Below are 16,774 nucleotides of genomic sequence, written 5' to 3' on the forward strand. Positions count from 1 at the left end.
TCTTGCTTTCAATACAGTATTCTAGCTGACAAGAAAAACAAAACTCACAATTTAAAGTTACTAGGAAATAGTTTAAGTTGTTTGGTTATGCAACTGTTAAGTTCCTATGTTAAGTGTTCAGACTCTTAAAAGATCATTAAAAGATCACAGACAAGAAATCTTCAAAGAGCCAGGCATCACCTGTGCTGACGAGTGTTCTCATGCCCTTCACCTAACCATGTTGAATTGTAATGCCTTCTTGTATCATGCATTGGGTGTTTTGAAATATTTTTTTTAATTCACACATTAAATTTCAGCACTTCAGGGGAAGGCCCTGCATAGGCAAAACTTTAGTGTCCATGTGGTACTTCTTATTATAGGAAAACAAGGAAACTCACTCAAGTTCTCTTCAAGAAAAGCTCAAAGTTTTAGAAATGTTCTGACACTGTGGTGCTGCTTTCAGTAGCATTTTCATCTTCTGAACTACAAAAATGCCAAACTGGAAGTCACAGACAAGGGTCTCTTGGGATTTTCATGTTTCTCTATTGGTGAGAATGACTGAGATGTTTTGTTCTCTGATATCCTTCCACTCCTCCTCCCCCCCCCCCCCCCCCCCTTAATCTAAGTGGGACTAAATAGAGAGGAGAGAAAGCAAATAAAAATACCTCACACACTCAACGTGAGCAAGATACATAGGTAGGGTAAGGCTGTTATGGCAGGTTACATCACCTAATCCTCAACTCCAGTGCAATTCTGGAAGTTTACTCCATCATTTCAAGTCTTCTAAAAGTGTTTCCTAAAAGTGTTTCTTTCCAAATTTCCATCAGTTACTCTTAATTTCTTTAAACTATTTTGCCAGTCACTGAGCGGGGAAAAAAAATGGTAGAAAAAATTTTTAAATGAGCACCCCACTTTACATTGTTCAGTTCTAGATTTACATAAAATGCTGATTAAATATCTGCTCATATTAGGACAGCTCTTCACTCTGCTGATAAACCACATTACACAACTACACATTCTTTTTTTAAAATTAGAATTCTAAAAAAAAAAAAAAAAAATCCTTCCTACAAAAATTCTATCCAGAATAAGAAAGAACTTCAAGAAGAATCAATAGTAATCAAGGTGGAAGGAAAGCCTGTCCTAGCCACTACAGATACCCATTGATTCAGAGGAAACACGTGTTTTAACTACTGCTACACCTACATAAAAATTACAATCATTAAACAAAGCTAGTAGCTAATTACTGCAAAAAGTTCCTAAGCCACTGCAAAACAAGACTGCAATTTTTAAAATGCAGTAGCAAATTTATTATCTATATTGTTTTCCCTCATACAGTTTTTTTTTTTTTTTTTTAAACCAAGTGCTTAGAAGCACACTTCTCTTACTCAAGTTCTACAGTACTGTGAGATAGCATTTTCAGAAGTTCCAATGTGATTTAGGCCACACAGTCTGACTCAGTTTAAGGCAAACCCAATTTGAAGAGCTGTAGAGAAAAGAAAAAGCATTTTCTTCTTTAAAAGCATTAGCTTTCCTGGCTATCAGCTTTCAAGATGGCAAAAGACAGTGTTGCTTGAAAATGTAATTCAGTTTTTTGATTACCAATTCACATTTAAGTTTAAGTTTGTCATGTTCTTTGAGCAAGGTTAGCAAAAGTCTTTCAGCACAGACATTTGAAAAGTGAAACGGCTTACAAAAAAAAGACTCCAAGTAAGAGCTGAAATTCTAAATGCAGTTTGGAAAGAGGCCAAGGGATCCAAGCAAACCCACTTTATCAGTCTAAATGAAAAAGAATAAGAATGTGAGCTGACAAAATGATTTCTAAAGTTTAACTCTTTAAATAGTATGATTCAAACATGTTTTGTTTGTTTTAAATCACAGTTTTTATCTGCTAACCACAACAAGGAAATAATCAAAACCATGAAAGAATTACCATGCCCTGTAGAGCTGCAGAAACCCTTATGCTTTATGGCTAAGCAGCACAATATTCTACCAGATGCATCAAATCACCATGTTGTGGGAATATTGCATTACCAAAGTTCAGGCTTTAAGTTCCCAAACCTTAAACCCCATAACTCTCCTTCTCCCCCCACCCCCTCCCCATGAGAAAAAAACAAAACAGAAACACGACAAAACAAACAAACAAAGAATTGGACTGATTTCAATCCCGTTTTACTAGTTAATTTCCATGACGGAACAAAGCACACACTGGATAGGCATCCGCACAGGAGCAGAACTGTCCCATCTAAACAGACTGCTCAGGAATAGGCCACAGCTGTCTGAACACTTCCCAAAGCACAGAGCTTTTTCCATCTGCTCCTTGAGTAGGTACATCACAAACTGAAAACTATACAAGTGGAGAACAAAAGACAAATAAACAGCATCTCAAGCAAAAAGCTGATAGAATTTAGTGTGTCTACCACCTTTAAGAACATCTCCAACATCAAAACAAATTCTCCAGCAACAAACAGAAAGCTTGACTGATCCAAAGCTATAAGCATATAGTACTGTTCCCCAACTAAGAAAACCACAGCAAGCAGCAGACAATTTGCTGTCTTCCTAAAAAAAAAAATAAAAATAAAAAAAAATAAAAGGTTCAAAGACCAAAGTTCTCCCACGTGCACACAGAGGGTTGTTGCTGATGAAGGTCATTCAGGGCAGTAGCTGCAAGCTCAAATCTTTCAGCTTCAAATTATAACACAAGACTGTGCGAAAAACATAAACACCCTCAACAACACAGTTTTATTGTAGCCTCTTTAGGGGCTGAGATACATCCCCTGCTGCTGCTTTCTGAAAACACATTTCCTTAAATCTAAAACTGTTCTGCGTTACACTGACCCAATGGTCCATTTTAACATAATGGAGATGCTTGCAGTGCTAATCACCTAGGGATATGATGGCAGCGTTATTTAACCCAGCAATGCTACCGTAAGATCATTTTAGATTTACCCAGCCAGATTTGCTAGCTGATCTGCTGAAGGTACAGAGCGGTGCAGGTTGCTGTGGAAACACGGTACAGCTACACGCTTTTCCATGGCAACCCGGCCTCCCCGGAATACTAATGAGTGCCCATGGCAACGCCAAGCTAGAGACAAGATGTCTGGAGACCCAATATTTCATGTATCATTTATAACAAAAACTATATTTGTATATTTCCTGTGTGAGATTCGATGGTTTTTAGAGCCCTGCAGAATGTTACATCTGCAGCAATCTTGCAAAGTGTAAAAATTGTACAGCCATAACGTAAATGGAAAATGCTATTTCAAAGCAATGCTAAGGTTGAAGTTCAATTCCACAGACAAAAAATCTAGAGTCAGCATACCCAAAGTTAGCATCATTTCACACACAACCAGTACCATCAGCCCATGATGTATCACACAATTACTCATGTTTTGTGTGTTCTGCAACCCTCAAAAAGGTGCTCCTGGAAGCAACGTCAAGGCACTCGTAGGGCAAGGAGGTGATTCAAGACAGCCAGCACAGCTTCACCAAGGGCAAATCATGCCTGACAAGCTGGTGGCCCTCTGATGGGGTGACTGTGTCAATCAACAAGGGAAGACTGACTGAAATCACCTATTTGAACTTCTGCAAGGCCTTTAACACAGTCCCACATGACATCCCAATCTCTAAGATAAGATAGAGATGGATTTGATGGATGAGCAAGGAATTGGCTGGATGGCCACAGCCAGAGATCTGTGGTCGAGGGCTCCACATCCAGACAGAGGCTAGTGACAAGGCGTGTCCTTCAGGGGGTCTATCTTGGGACAAGTACTGTTTAATATCTTTATCAATGACGCACACACTGGGATTGAGTGCACCCTCATCAAGTTTGCAGATGACTCCAAGCTGAGTGGTGCAGTCAATACATCTGAAGGAAGAGATGACAAGAAATGGGACCTGAACAGGCTGGAAATGTGGGCCCATGTGAACTGCATGAGGTTCAACAAGTCCAAGTGCAAGGTGCTGCACCTGGGTCAGGGCAATCCTAGCCACGAGCACAGGCTGAGAGAAGAACTCACTGGGAGCAGCCCTGCAGAGAAGGACTTTGGGGGTTCTGGCGGACAAAAAGCTCAACACAAGCCAGCAGTGCGTTCTCGCAGCCAAAACTGCTATTGTGTCCTGGGCTGCATCAACAAAAGCAAGGCCAGCAGGTTGAGGGAGGTGATTGTGCCCCTCTGCAGCCCCACTTGGAGTCCTACATACAGGTCTGGGGCCTGCCCCAGCACAAGAATGATGCAGACTTCTTATACTGGGGACCAGAGAAGGGCCACAGAGACACTCAGAAGGCTGGAATGAGAACCTCTGCTACAAAGAAAGGCTGAGAGAGCTGAGGGTATTCAGCCTGGAGAAGGCAGGCTCCAAGGAGAATTCATTGCAGCCTTCCAGGACTTAAAGGGGACATACAAACCACATTCCAGGTGTAAATAGATCAACTGATGCATTTCCTAAGTGACAGAGCAATGAGGTCAGCAATATGGGATAATGAAGTCCGCTTCATGCAAGGTATTTCACAACAGCCTCATGGTTGTGGAGCTTCTCAGGTGTCAGATTTCTTACTGCTCTGGAATGACTGCAACAGCTGATGCTGTCCTAGCAGTGAAAAAACCCAAACCACTGTCCCTTCAGCAAATCATTTCAAGCCTAGAAGAGGCAGCTCCATGTGACAGAAGTTATCTTTCTGATCTAGATCGGATGCATCAAGTAGCTTTCACCCATCTTCTAATCTACTTTTAGCCTGTGGAAGCCAGAAGGAACTACAAGTGCACACGCTTGTGAATTCTAGATACAGGGTACCAAAAGAGGTCTGCGTTCACTTAGACAATTCTCTCACAGCAGTAACCCACAAGCAAGTTACTCTCCAGTCTGCTGCAGAAGTGCCATAAACACAGCTGAACTGGAGAGACTTCCTTCATCTGGGGGCCAAAGTGTCAGAAACAGCTCCTGGTAACGGTGTACCCTACAACACGGAACTAACCTGAACTAGTGCATGGCAAATACCTTGTCTGCTTCCAGATGCTGCTGCTGCAGCCACAATGCATCGAATACGTGCATACAAGCACTATTGAATCAACACAATCACATTCAGCATTATCAGATTAGTGAAAGCACTGCCTACTATTACGTTAAGAGTTCTCAGTGAGTTGCAGAAACGATAATGGGCGCATTTGGATAGATCTGAGGAAAAGGTTTGGGATGAAATGACAACACAAAATGTGGACCATGGCCCTAGTATTAAATTTAGTATCAGCTTCCTTGAAATAGTACCACAGGACAAAAAAGAGCTTATCAAGTTAAAAGAACATTTTTGTTTCAGAAGCTTCAATTAGTATAGATCAAGTATCAAAAGAAAAAAAGGCAAACTGCTTTTTAAGCAGATTAACAAATTGCTTGACAAAGCAACAAATGCACCCTACAGAGGGCCTACAAGCAACAAAGTTTTCTGCAGAGGAACAGAGCTTGCATTACTGCTGTGACAACACAGCATTACTCAATGCAAACTTTGTCTTCTTACATCTAACCTGGTTGCGCAGCACTTAATTCAGTTTTGTCCTTAACCATTTTCAGTCCACTAAATACTACAATACCTAATACACAAACCCAGCTTTCTGTCAGCACTTACAGACCTAATTTTAGTAGGAACCAGCAGATAGGAAAAAGGGATTTGCGTGAAGTTGCAAGTTTACACAGCAGCACACGTGAATGCGTTGCAGACACTAGCCTTTTATTTCAATCCACATTTTTCCTCGAATATTTTGGTGCTCTCCCTCCACTCCCCCACCCCAAGCTGCTTGGTTATCCTTGTTCTCTTGAACTCCTCTTTCTTTGGAACCGCTTTATATATGAGGGAACATGAAGGGTAGCTTGACATTGTCTCCTACAAAGGAAAATACAGTATTACGCTGGTCTGGGGTTGACAATGGCAATTGCTATTTAAAAAATAAAAAGACTTGTTCATTAAAATATTTTATGACATTCTCCAGCGAATTAAAGGTAGGTTGGTTTGTTTCTTGTCTTTTTTTTTTTTTTTTTTAAAGCAGATTGTACCATGGAGCCAAAGTGACCTGCACCACCTCTGAAGGAACCTTTTGACTCTCTCCCACTACATGGCACTGAGCACGCACAATATATGCAAAATGCATACAACCACGTACTGTTCATTTCAGTTCTTACATATGAAGAGTGTTAGGAACTCTTTGGAAATCCACTTGGGCCATGTATGGGCAGGGCTGCTTCTGAGACGCCTGTTCCCAAGCCCATATATTCAGAATACTATTCTATTGCATCTTTGCATCTACTTATCACTTTCCTTGCATGCCAGGGCACATGCACACACAGAAAAGTGGTCTTAGTTATGTGGGATGCACACACAATGTCACTGGAGTGGGACAGTATCTGTAGGCTTCTCTGCACTGCTCTGGAAAATGCAACGAAGAACTTGTACCAAAAAAAAAAAACAAAAAAAAAACACACCACCACAGCTGTCTCTACTGCTAAAGATGGCAAGAAAGAGGGGCAAATTCAGAACCTAACAAGACACCTTTTCCCAAAGATAACAGACAAGAGCGTCTGAGTAATTGTTCTCTATGTAACTGAGGAGATTCTAGTAACTAGTAACTAAAAAAGATCCCATCTTCAGGAAGTTGTGGGAAGTCCCATGTAGAAATACATATTAAGGTCTGCACCAATCACTTTGAGCTATTAGAACCTTAAGTCATCTTAGTCCTTATCATTACCTATTTTTTTTTGTTTTCTTGTTTATGAAGAACGTGACACCTTTCTGCATTTCTACCCGGTTAATATATTTAGCTTGCTATGACCTCCTACATTTTCCACAATCTTATACTTCAGATATTGAATAGATGTTTTACTTTAGGGACAGGTCATAAGCATCAAAAATGGTACTTGAGACCTGCTAAGCTCATAAAATTGCGAAAGGAAGTTTCAATAATCAGAGAAAGGCAAGGTAAGGAAGACATACATAACACACTGCAGGAAAAAAAAAAAAAAATCTGTACCACTAAAAGCTAGGAAGAGGTAGTATTTAGATATGCTGTCTTTATTGCAGACAAAGCATACCCATCTTAGACCAGGACATTAATGCAAGAGCAACATATTTACAAATTGAATTTCTCAGAAGGGAGGGAAAGGAACTCAGGTTTGTGTACAAGTAGATGAGCTTTCCTTCTTTCTAATGTCTCATTCAACAACTATCCACTGGGATATTAAAAAACTATTAGCGATGCATTTTAGGTACAAGGCATTCACTTCCAAATATCATTGGTTAAATTAATGCAAATAAAAGCATACAAGGCGACACAAAGCTATAACCCTTCTGAGTGTAGATTTAGCCAGTTCACTTAAAGATTATACATGGGAACAGCCATCAGAGGCACATGCTTTAGAGCAGAGCAGCCATTTCATTACCTTTAGGTGAGAGGTTCTGTGAAATGCAGCACAAAAAGCATAGCATTTTTAAGCACACACACACAAAAAAAAAAAAAAAAAAAACCCTCTAAATCTGTCATTATCAAGCTGTTTATTCAGAGGGACTTTCCTAATGCCATGTAGTGTCCTGATGTTACCTGATAGTGCTGAGGAATGAAACTGAGTCCTCCATAAACCACCTGTTTAAACGAGTGCATCTTAGGTGTTATACAAAGATACAATCTAAACATATGCAAGTGTCCAAAGTGGAAGAACACTGAGGCCACAAGTGCTGTTGTGGTTGTGTGCTCCTAAGGGATTGCCCCATGCTGAGTTGTGCAACTGTGGGGCCCACATGCCATCTACTGGACAATTTTGTACTTTCTCTTACCATCTTTTTACCAACCCAAAGGTGCTAGGCTGCCGTGGGAATGTACACCCTCAGGATGTCTACACGTGGGCAAGTATCTTTTAATTAACCATAGCGTGATTGAAAACACTGCGCAGTGTTGCATGGCATGCCTTGTCACAGGCAGGTATGTATTTAAAGCCTGCCTGTATGTGCTTGCTCAACGTTTTGGTGTTACAAAAATTCTCCTGCATAAACTGGAAGCAACAATGGGTTATCATTCATTTCTGCTCCTACTGTTTTCACTTATTCAATGAATGAATTATTCCTTCCCCTACACTTTTCATTCATTTCCTAAAGACACCAGCCTCAGGGCCATTATGTAGTAATGAGATCCAACAATAAACCAGAGGTATTATCCTTTTATTAAACTGACTGGTACAGGTGGGAGAAGAGAAAAGCAGAGACACGTTTCACACTACTAAAACCTTCTAGTTTCTCCTTCCCCACATATTATAAAAACCAAAGATTGTACTAGTTTATAAGGCGTTTTATTTTTATATCTTGAAATTAGCGCTGCTGCTGCAATATTACCACTGGAATTGCTAAAACCATCCACCCCTTGGGAGCTCCAGGACTCCGGTTTCTTGTTCTTAGTGTGTGTGTCTGGGCTCCAGGACACTTGCTTCAAGATGAGTGTCTGGTATGGCCATCATACATGAAGAAGTTCGGGGTGCAGCATCAGATAATACAAATAATATTTAGCAAATTTAAATTGTCCTGCGACAATATAAACATATGTCACGTGATCTATAACATTTCTGCTGCAAACACTGGGGGATTGGTACTGGCAAATATAATTCTAAGCCTAGCAGGGAAGCATACAGGTGAAAAATGGAATGTTTGTAGCATCTTCGATTTGCTTGATGAACAAAATGCAAGATACAGGGGAAAAATACTAGAATTCATGAAATAGCGTAATAAGTACAAATAATAACCAGAGCATGGTGCTGAAAGCATATTTCAGTACTTTTCTGTAAATGGTAGTCATTGTTTGACTTTCACAGTCAGTGAAACGTGGCAAAACAACACCATACAGTAAAGTCTGGGAAAGAGTGAGAGAATGGGTGATTACTTTGAGAAAATATGCAGGAAATTAAAGTTGCTTCCTTCCCAGAAATGGCTTGGGTACATAGAGCATAACTTAGAGGAAGCAGTTAAGCAGCAAAGCTGGTAAGAGGAGAGCTTCAATGCCGAAGGAAGGCAAAAAAAATTCAGAGAAAGCATCAGGCCTTACAGCACATGTGAAGAAAGCTTTTCATGCATGCAGTAAATCCAGTGATTGAGGCCTCATCAAGCCTTACTGTGCATTTGCAGGAAGATAAAACAGCAGTTGCATTGCCAGTGTGCTGCTTCCTTGAAGCACTGAACACACAAAGCAACTAAATACGCACGTTCATATTTCCTTGTAAAAAGAGAGAGCTCTGCCCTTACTTCTGAAGAGGAAAGCCATGGATAAGGTACAAGAGCCACCATATCCAAAGACGATAGCAAACACTGTCTTTGACATGGAGTCTGACCATCCAGCTTGCTGGATTTAAATCTATTGGTCATCATCAAAACATATATATTTAGTTTTATAAGGTTATTATAGACCTTGTCAGGGTTTTGAGGGAACAAACCTCAACTGAAAAATGGAACAGTATGTCATCAGGTGTCATTAATTACACCATTAAAAGACTAAAAACTACACACACCCTGTCTCTTTTTTTTTTTTTTTTTAGTAAAGGTAATGTGTACACCATCATTAGCAAGTGGAGTAAATTAGTACTTAGTAAAGCTGAAGTCAGCCAAGGAGGACAAAGTAACATTTCCGAGAAAATGTTAAAGGGTTAAAAGTTGGGTTAAAAGTGTAACACCTCAGATCATTATGCAGGAAGTTTTGTTTGTGTGTTTGTACAAGCACATACCAGACAGTGGAGTAGAGCTGAATGTCCAAAAGCACAAAGCAGGTGCTTAATGTTAATACCTTAAGACCAATTCCAGATTCCTATTACTGTAAAACTGTTTCTGCCAATTGCTATTCTCCAAGACCCTTCTCATTTCCTGAAGTTATATGGCTAACACAAAGCTCTGCAACATAATTATGCTTTCAAATATATTTTTAAACTACAAACCCCATGCAGTGCAGAACACTACAGATTGGTAGTTATTAGTACTTTAAGCATACAAGTGTTTAAATTTTTAAATGTACAAATCCATCTTAAGAAGCGTAAGGCAGACCGTGTTGGTTTTGCTATCCTGTGTTTCACTAAACAAACACATCACTCCACCATACCCTGCACATGGAGAACACCATGCTGGTAATTGGTTTTGTGCTCTCATAGCTGGAATGTGTGTATAAAAGTAAGTTTAGCAAGACATTTATATTGCTGTTAGTAACAATTGGTGGAGATCCAGAGCTTTTGTATGTTCTCTTGAGACTTTCTCAACAGGCAGGATCTTGAGCTACTTAATGGAAAACATGTTGTACTAGAAAAACCCTTTATGCAAATTCAACACATTTATCGAAGTTCCTCTCTGTACTCAAACGTTGTGGCCATCACAAAATGATTTTTCTGCAAATTAGTACTATGATATGCTTTGTAGTAATGACTTAAATAGATGCTTACAAGTATTAGAGACTTAAATACAACATCTATCAAAATGAAGTTTTCTGAATAATGACATCACTGATGTAATTCACAGCCCTTACAAGCTGTGAATATTGACGTGTAGTTTACACAGCAGGATTAAATTCAACTATATCTATTATGAAAATGGATGTCTTATTTATTTCAAAATACTAAAAACTGCCTAATACTTAACCAGCAATTTTTTTTTTTTTTTTTTTTTACTTTGTTTTGCAATAAAATTTGCAATAAAATTGCAAAACAACAATTATTGACCCCTAGGCTAACAGTTGAGACAGCGGACACTATGCAAAGATGTACTCTTCACACACAAAATGAAAGATCACTGGCAAGTGGACGCGAGATGCAGTTCCACCCAGAACTGCCATCAGAAGGGAGAGGTCCTCCTCAGCCTTCCTCCCCGTTCCCCACCATCCTGTTTGTGTTACCCCCAGGCATCCCCCGGCACTCAGCAGACCCTCTGCAAGCCTCAACTCACTAAAGCAACAAAACCCAACCAACCTTTCTGCTGGATTTGTTTTCTGCCATTTTTGCCAGCTCCATCAGCCAGCAAGTGCTGAGCGTGCTTCTGGCTTTATGCCTTTGTGCCACTAATTCTTCCCTTTAGCACTGACACCCAACTGCCTTTTGAGGAGCTTTTAGCCACCTACTGCTTGTTTATACTTCACTCATTCAGTATCAGGCTACACCAGAGCGTGCAGCTCCTAGATCTCTACTCAGACACCAGTGAAGACCTAACACAAGTTCTGATCATTTTGCACTGGAAGCCACTTACATTTAATTCACATGCTACAAAAAATAAAATAAATAAATACGGGTGCACCACTCTGAGAGCACTCAGAAGCTCAGCCACACCAGGACAGTCAACAACATTAGATGGATGAAGTCAACCATTACTTTTTGAAAACATTCTAAAGAAGCAACAAAAAGCTGAAAGTCTGATCCAGCAAACCACCAAGAAGGCACTTAAATTTAAGCCAAGAGGGTAGAGGTACACATGCATGCTTTGCAGAATCCAGACCTAAATGGTTTAGGTGAAAGGCACCTGGAGATACATGAATGTGATATCTAGGAACCTGTTACAAACACTGTAGCAGTTTCGCTCTGGTAGATCATTTTCATTATTTTGTCATGGCACCAGAAGAAAAACAACTACAGTTTGTTTTTCCATGCACAGTCAGTTCTGTAATCAACTTCCACAGCATGCTTGAGCAACAAAATTAAACACTCATCGCAGAACTCCATAACAATTTAGCTCTAAATGCTTCCCTAAGCCTATAGGTTACATTTCACATTTGATACAAATAAGTACCTAGAATCAGTCATTTATTTATTTGTTTTCTATTTATATACAGTAGTGTCCAAGAAGAAAATGCAGTCTAATGCAGACTATCACTTCAGATGCTACTACAGAAAGAATGGCACAGAAAAATCATCATGCCTTTATTTATTTTTATATTAGATGTATTGAAAAGTAGTAAACATCTAAATATTTCTAATGATTTTATAAGTGGATATAAACACACATTATGGAATAGGTCATGCAATTAACTTCAACATTTGTAACCACAGTCTTTATATGTTCTTACCTACACATAAACACAATTCTTCAAGACCATGCTTGTTCTTTTTGTTTGTTTGTTTTAAAAACAATGCCATAGTTTAAGAGGCAAACATAGAGGAAAGGTTTTTCTTCCCCATTCTTTTCTGAAAGGGTTGCGTGACCTTTGTCTATCAACTTCAAAAGAACGCATTCTTTCTAAGAACTCATCTGAACAATAGAGCAAAACCATGGCACTACCCATGCTCTTACCCAGGGAGCTCAGGTTTTCACACGAGCAAACACAGTATGTGCACTACCTCAGCACTAGCATATTAGTTCAATTTTATTTCAAAACTGACATAGTGGAAATAGCAGCTAAAAGTTAAAATCAACAGTGTGTACCCCTTTGTTCATAAGGCATAGCTTTTCTTTCCACTGGTTCCACAGATGGAAAGGGCAATTCTAATGACAACTGTGCCTAACAAGTACATAACAGTATATAGAAATGAAACCCAAGTCATAGATAGAAATTAAGAACTAGGATTTTTTTTTTTTTAATTAGAGGGCTTCTAGAGGGATTCCAGGATAGTAATAACCATATAAAATAAGAGGGAGGTGCAAAAAGCATATTTAGCAATACTGATGTTATGTTCAATAAATCCATAGTGCCTTACTAACCATATGCAGTACCGTACTTGTTCGGCTTCTGAATCCAAATACAGTAAAAAAAGACAATTCTAAGAATCCATGTAAGCATTCATTCAATAGAAAGGCTACAAATACAATTTAAACAATCTTTTAACCAAGTTTTGGAATCACCTTGATCTACCAGACAGATGTAGTATGGACTTGCCTTATGCAAATTTGTCATTTAAGTTTTAAAAAGCACCCAGTCGGGAAGCTGAATAAATGAATTGAGCCAGAATCGCCAGAGGCGGCAACTGTTACCACAAATTCTTCTTGGATGACAACAAAACTGTAAACCTAAAAGGCAAGCTGAAGCTCTTGTCATTTTAAAAACCTGTGTACAAAAACAATGAATGCTCCTATTTTATGAAAACATCTTTGGTTACTAAACATTTTACAGTTATCTTTCTCCTTTGCAAACATATCTATCTTTGCAAGCGTATCTAAAACACGCTAATCAAAGCATCACAAAAATAGAAAAAAAAAACAACCAAACATCCCCAAAGCATGGCACTTGTAATTCTGAAGGTGTAATATTATTATGGCAAATGACCACAGAATTGATTGCAACTGCAGTATTGATTGTTTCAGCTAATGGCTATTTGCTTTAAAAATGAACTAAAGCCATACTATTTTTCTTTTCGGTTTCTTCCATGTGCTTAAACATGGTTTTTAAGCTTTGTCTCTTGTAAACAATTATCCACTATGAATCAAGTAAGTGCACAATACTCATTTTTTTGAAGGCTCAGTTGTAAGCACAAGCCACGTCAACAAATAACACGGGCAGCAGGATGTTCCCAAGCCTCCCATTTAGCATAAAATTCTTTAGTATTTACTGCTGTTCTCATAAACTCTGCATACACATTCCCTTTACATATTTCAAATATCTAACACATATCCCAGGATAACATACATTCCAATTATTACTTTAACAGAAATGGCAAAACTAACTTTTTCACCAAATTTTCATTTTATTTACAAAAAAAGACAAGTCAAATCACAGAACCAATTGCTTAGATCTTACACCACCAGGAGAGGACTGCACTACTCTGATTTTATTATGTTATTCTTATGACGCAGCCTGTTATGGATAAAAGCAAAAGTTATATGGAAAAACTGTAGTTCTTCCAACGGAGTTTTAACAACAGCCTACAGCAGGCTTTAAGGAAATCTAACATTGGGCAGACTTACCAGCTCACTAATAATTAACCTCTGAACAAAATATCACATTGTAATAAATATGCAAAGCCTCGTGCCAGTCTAATTTCTAACTAAAATCCAGTTCTTCTCGTTGCTGGGTGGGAGATTGACAATCGGCCTCTCACCCAGCAATGAACTCAGCAGGCCCGTCCCTCCCTGCTGGCACACCGAACACTCCTCTCACTCCAGAGACCAGGGGCTCTGAGAACCGCTGGTAAGAGCTGAACTCTGCGCTGGTTACTCTGCCTGCACGTTCCTGCCGTGCATCCAACGGATTGGGACTGATTTTTGAAGGAATCTGAGGCCACTGTTTAAGCCCCCTAAACCTGGATCAGCAGGGGTCTCTGCTCACACTGTGAAGCCACTTGCCCAGCTGTACAGAGTGAACAACCAAGCCAAGAAACAAAATTGTCTGGAAACACCAAACAGAAGTCAATCAAGCTTTGCACTGACCTCAGCAGCATAAAAGCACAGATGAGAGGGAGCAGGAAGTAACAAGAGAGAAACTGCAACCGTCACGAGTTAAAAACAAACAGAACTTAAAAAAAAACACAACCAACAAGGGGGAATTCCCAAGTACTTGTTCCAAAGCACCATTAGACACCCAGAGGAGGAGGTCTGGAGACCATGGAGGGTACTGGCCCAGGTTCTGCAATGGCAGAGCTGCAGGAAGAAAAGTCTGAAAAGGTGGAACCATGAAGATCCCACACTCTTTAAAAATAATAATACTACAAATGAAATCTTCAGAGGTCCCTGCCTGTGCCATAACACTGCTTTTAGGAAGCTGAGAAGTGCATTTCCACTGAGCACATGATCCTAGTAACTATGTAACATTAAAGGAAAAACCTCTTTGTTTCTCAAACGTGCTTTTCATCTTTGAACACAGTCCGCGCCAGCTTTCAGTTTTCTTTTTTTGGTAAACTTTAACAAAGGTTGGTTCTACAACCACTTTATGAGCATGCAGCACAATTAAGCAGACCATTTTGTGGACTCTGGAACTTACCTCACCCCCCCCCCCCCCCCCGCACTCCTGCAGATTCTCTGATGTGCCAGTAGTGGTACAGTTAAGCTCACACCACAGTCGATGAACTGGAAACGTGAATTTGTTGAGCCTCCTTTGTCTGCTCACCTATTTTCATGAAGCTCATGGAAAATTAACTTGAGCTGTTTCTGCTCTGCAAAATTTAATTGAAAGCAGCCAAGAAATTCAAGATGTCTTGAGGTTGGTAGGGAGAGGCTAACAGAAAGGATACTGTGGGAAAACCCAGCTGAAATAAATGTGTGTTCCCTCACCAAAAACACTGTCAGCTCATTTGCAGAGTTATGTATTTAATAGGTCATACGGTCACACACTCTGCAGATGAAGATACATAAATAGTTTGACTCTGATTTATCTTCTCAACTAGCTAGCCCCATAAAAATACATTCCGTTAGCAGAGCTACTGTGTGCAGTTTTAGGATTCAGGCTTCTTTCCTCGCTTGGCTCTGCCCACAGTTTCCATCTCATCTCTCCTCACACCTGGCAGCTCCTACCAGAGCACCTACTGGCCAGTGGAGGCTGAGAAAATGAGAAATGGGAGAGCAAGCAGCAGCAGTTCCGTACCGTGCGTTCCCCTCCCTCCCCCAGCTATCACAAGGCTCCCCTGGCTGTGTCTGCTGCCTTCCCCACCAAGCTGCTGACAGCAGCCGAAGAGCTGGAGGAGGCTGCGAGGAGCAGCAAGCCAGCTGGACACATCGGTGACAGGAACAGAGGCAGCTACCAAGCAAGTTCACAGCTTCCCCCCATCGACCTCCTCATGGAAGAGCAGCATTGCCGCAAAAGCTTCTTGAACAAAATGCTAGATTTTCAGCCCTTCGACCTCTGTGGGACATTTGACAAATGAAGATGTGCTCAGCACATCCAATTCCATACGTTATAAGGATCCACACGTTGTTCTAGCATTGCTTTTGGAGAGGAACCAATTAAACACAAAAGGAAGTGAAATCACGGTTCTCCTTCAACTAAACACTGCACTTCGAATGGCTAAAAGTCTCCTTCCTTCAACAGTTGTACTTCTTTTCCAAAACATTTCAACAGTATAAATTGTTTATACTTCAGAGGCAAGTGCATACAATGGGTATAGAGAACTTGTTTCAGCCACAGTAGAGAAATAATTACCATGAACTTTCTACCTCCCACCTGCAATTCCTGCCTGAAAGAAACAATTGCAAAGCAAAACAGTGATTTAGCTGAATGGTTGCATTTTGGCACTGCGATTCAACAACCTACAAAGCACTCACCTGAAAGAATCCTTACACATTCTTAATCACCAACAAAACTGATAACAATAAAAAACAAGAAAAGGAACTTGTAATTTCCTAGTCCTGAAGCTGTTCAATCTGGTACCTCTGGAGTTAGTTATTTTTTCCTCTAAAAGCTTAAGTCCTTTCCTTCCATTTTCTACTTGAAAAAAAAAAAAAATATATATATATATATATGTAGCAAAAGCAAATAGAGATAGTATTTCACATCTACAATGCTTAGCTGAAACAAACTTTCATGGTAGCAGAGCAACAGCCTATTACTAAGTGAGCTTGGCACTAGATTTGTGTTTTAGCTTCTGCTTTTAGACATCAATTTCCCTGCATCTTACACTGAATCTTCCAGGAAAACTTAGATTCACAGTCACAACGTTGCTGGCTCCAGTTCAGGAATATATTCCCTGTTCTGGGGGACAATTTGTCAGGTGCTATAGTCCAACAAAAAGTATAGATATTCTCAGGTGCCTTCTTGAAAGAGTCAAAAGCAAGAAAAACTGCATGGTATTAGTATTAATTAGGTAGCCAGCATTTTATTCCACTATTTCTGCCAGGGAGCAGAGAAAGCAGATATTTTTACTGAGGATGCTGCAGCAGAAGAGG

The 16,774-nt window shown here is 39.9% G+C and overlaps 1 protein-coding gene and 1 long non-coding RNA gene across 4 annotated transcripts in view; one reads left to right on the forward strand and one right to left on the reverse strand.

The window, feature by feature from the left end:
* LOC311439891 overlaps window positions 1-6,446 on the forward strand; it is a 74,285-nt gene extending 67,839 nt beyond the window's left edge. Inside the window, exon 9 of one of the 2 annotated variants that reach the window (XR_014695056.1) lies at window positions 1,858-5,952. This is a non-coding gene — a long non-coding RNA (uncharacterized lncRNA). Of the gene's footprint in view, window positions 1-1,857; window positions 5,953-6,014 lie in introns of those variants that run through there. The other variant, XR_014695057.1, reaches the window with a different exon arrangement.
* Window positions 1-16,774, reverse strand: part of ANK3 (ankyrin 3) — a 351,417-nt gene that overhangs the window by 318,041 nt on the left and 16,602 nt on the right. The window lies entirely within an intron of this gene.

Source organism: Aythya ferina (assembly GCF_964211825.1).
Source record: "Aythya ferina genome assembly, chromosome: 7".
In the NCBI taxonomy this organism is placed as follows: Eukaryota; Metazoa; Chordata; class Aves; order Anseriformes; family Anatidae; genus Aythya; species Aythya ferina.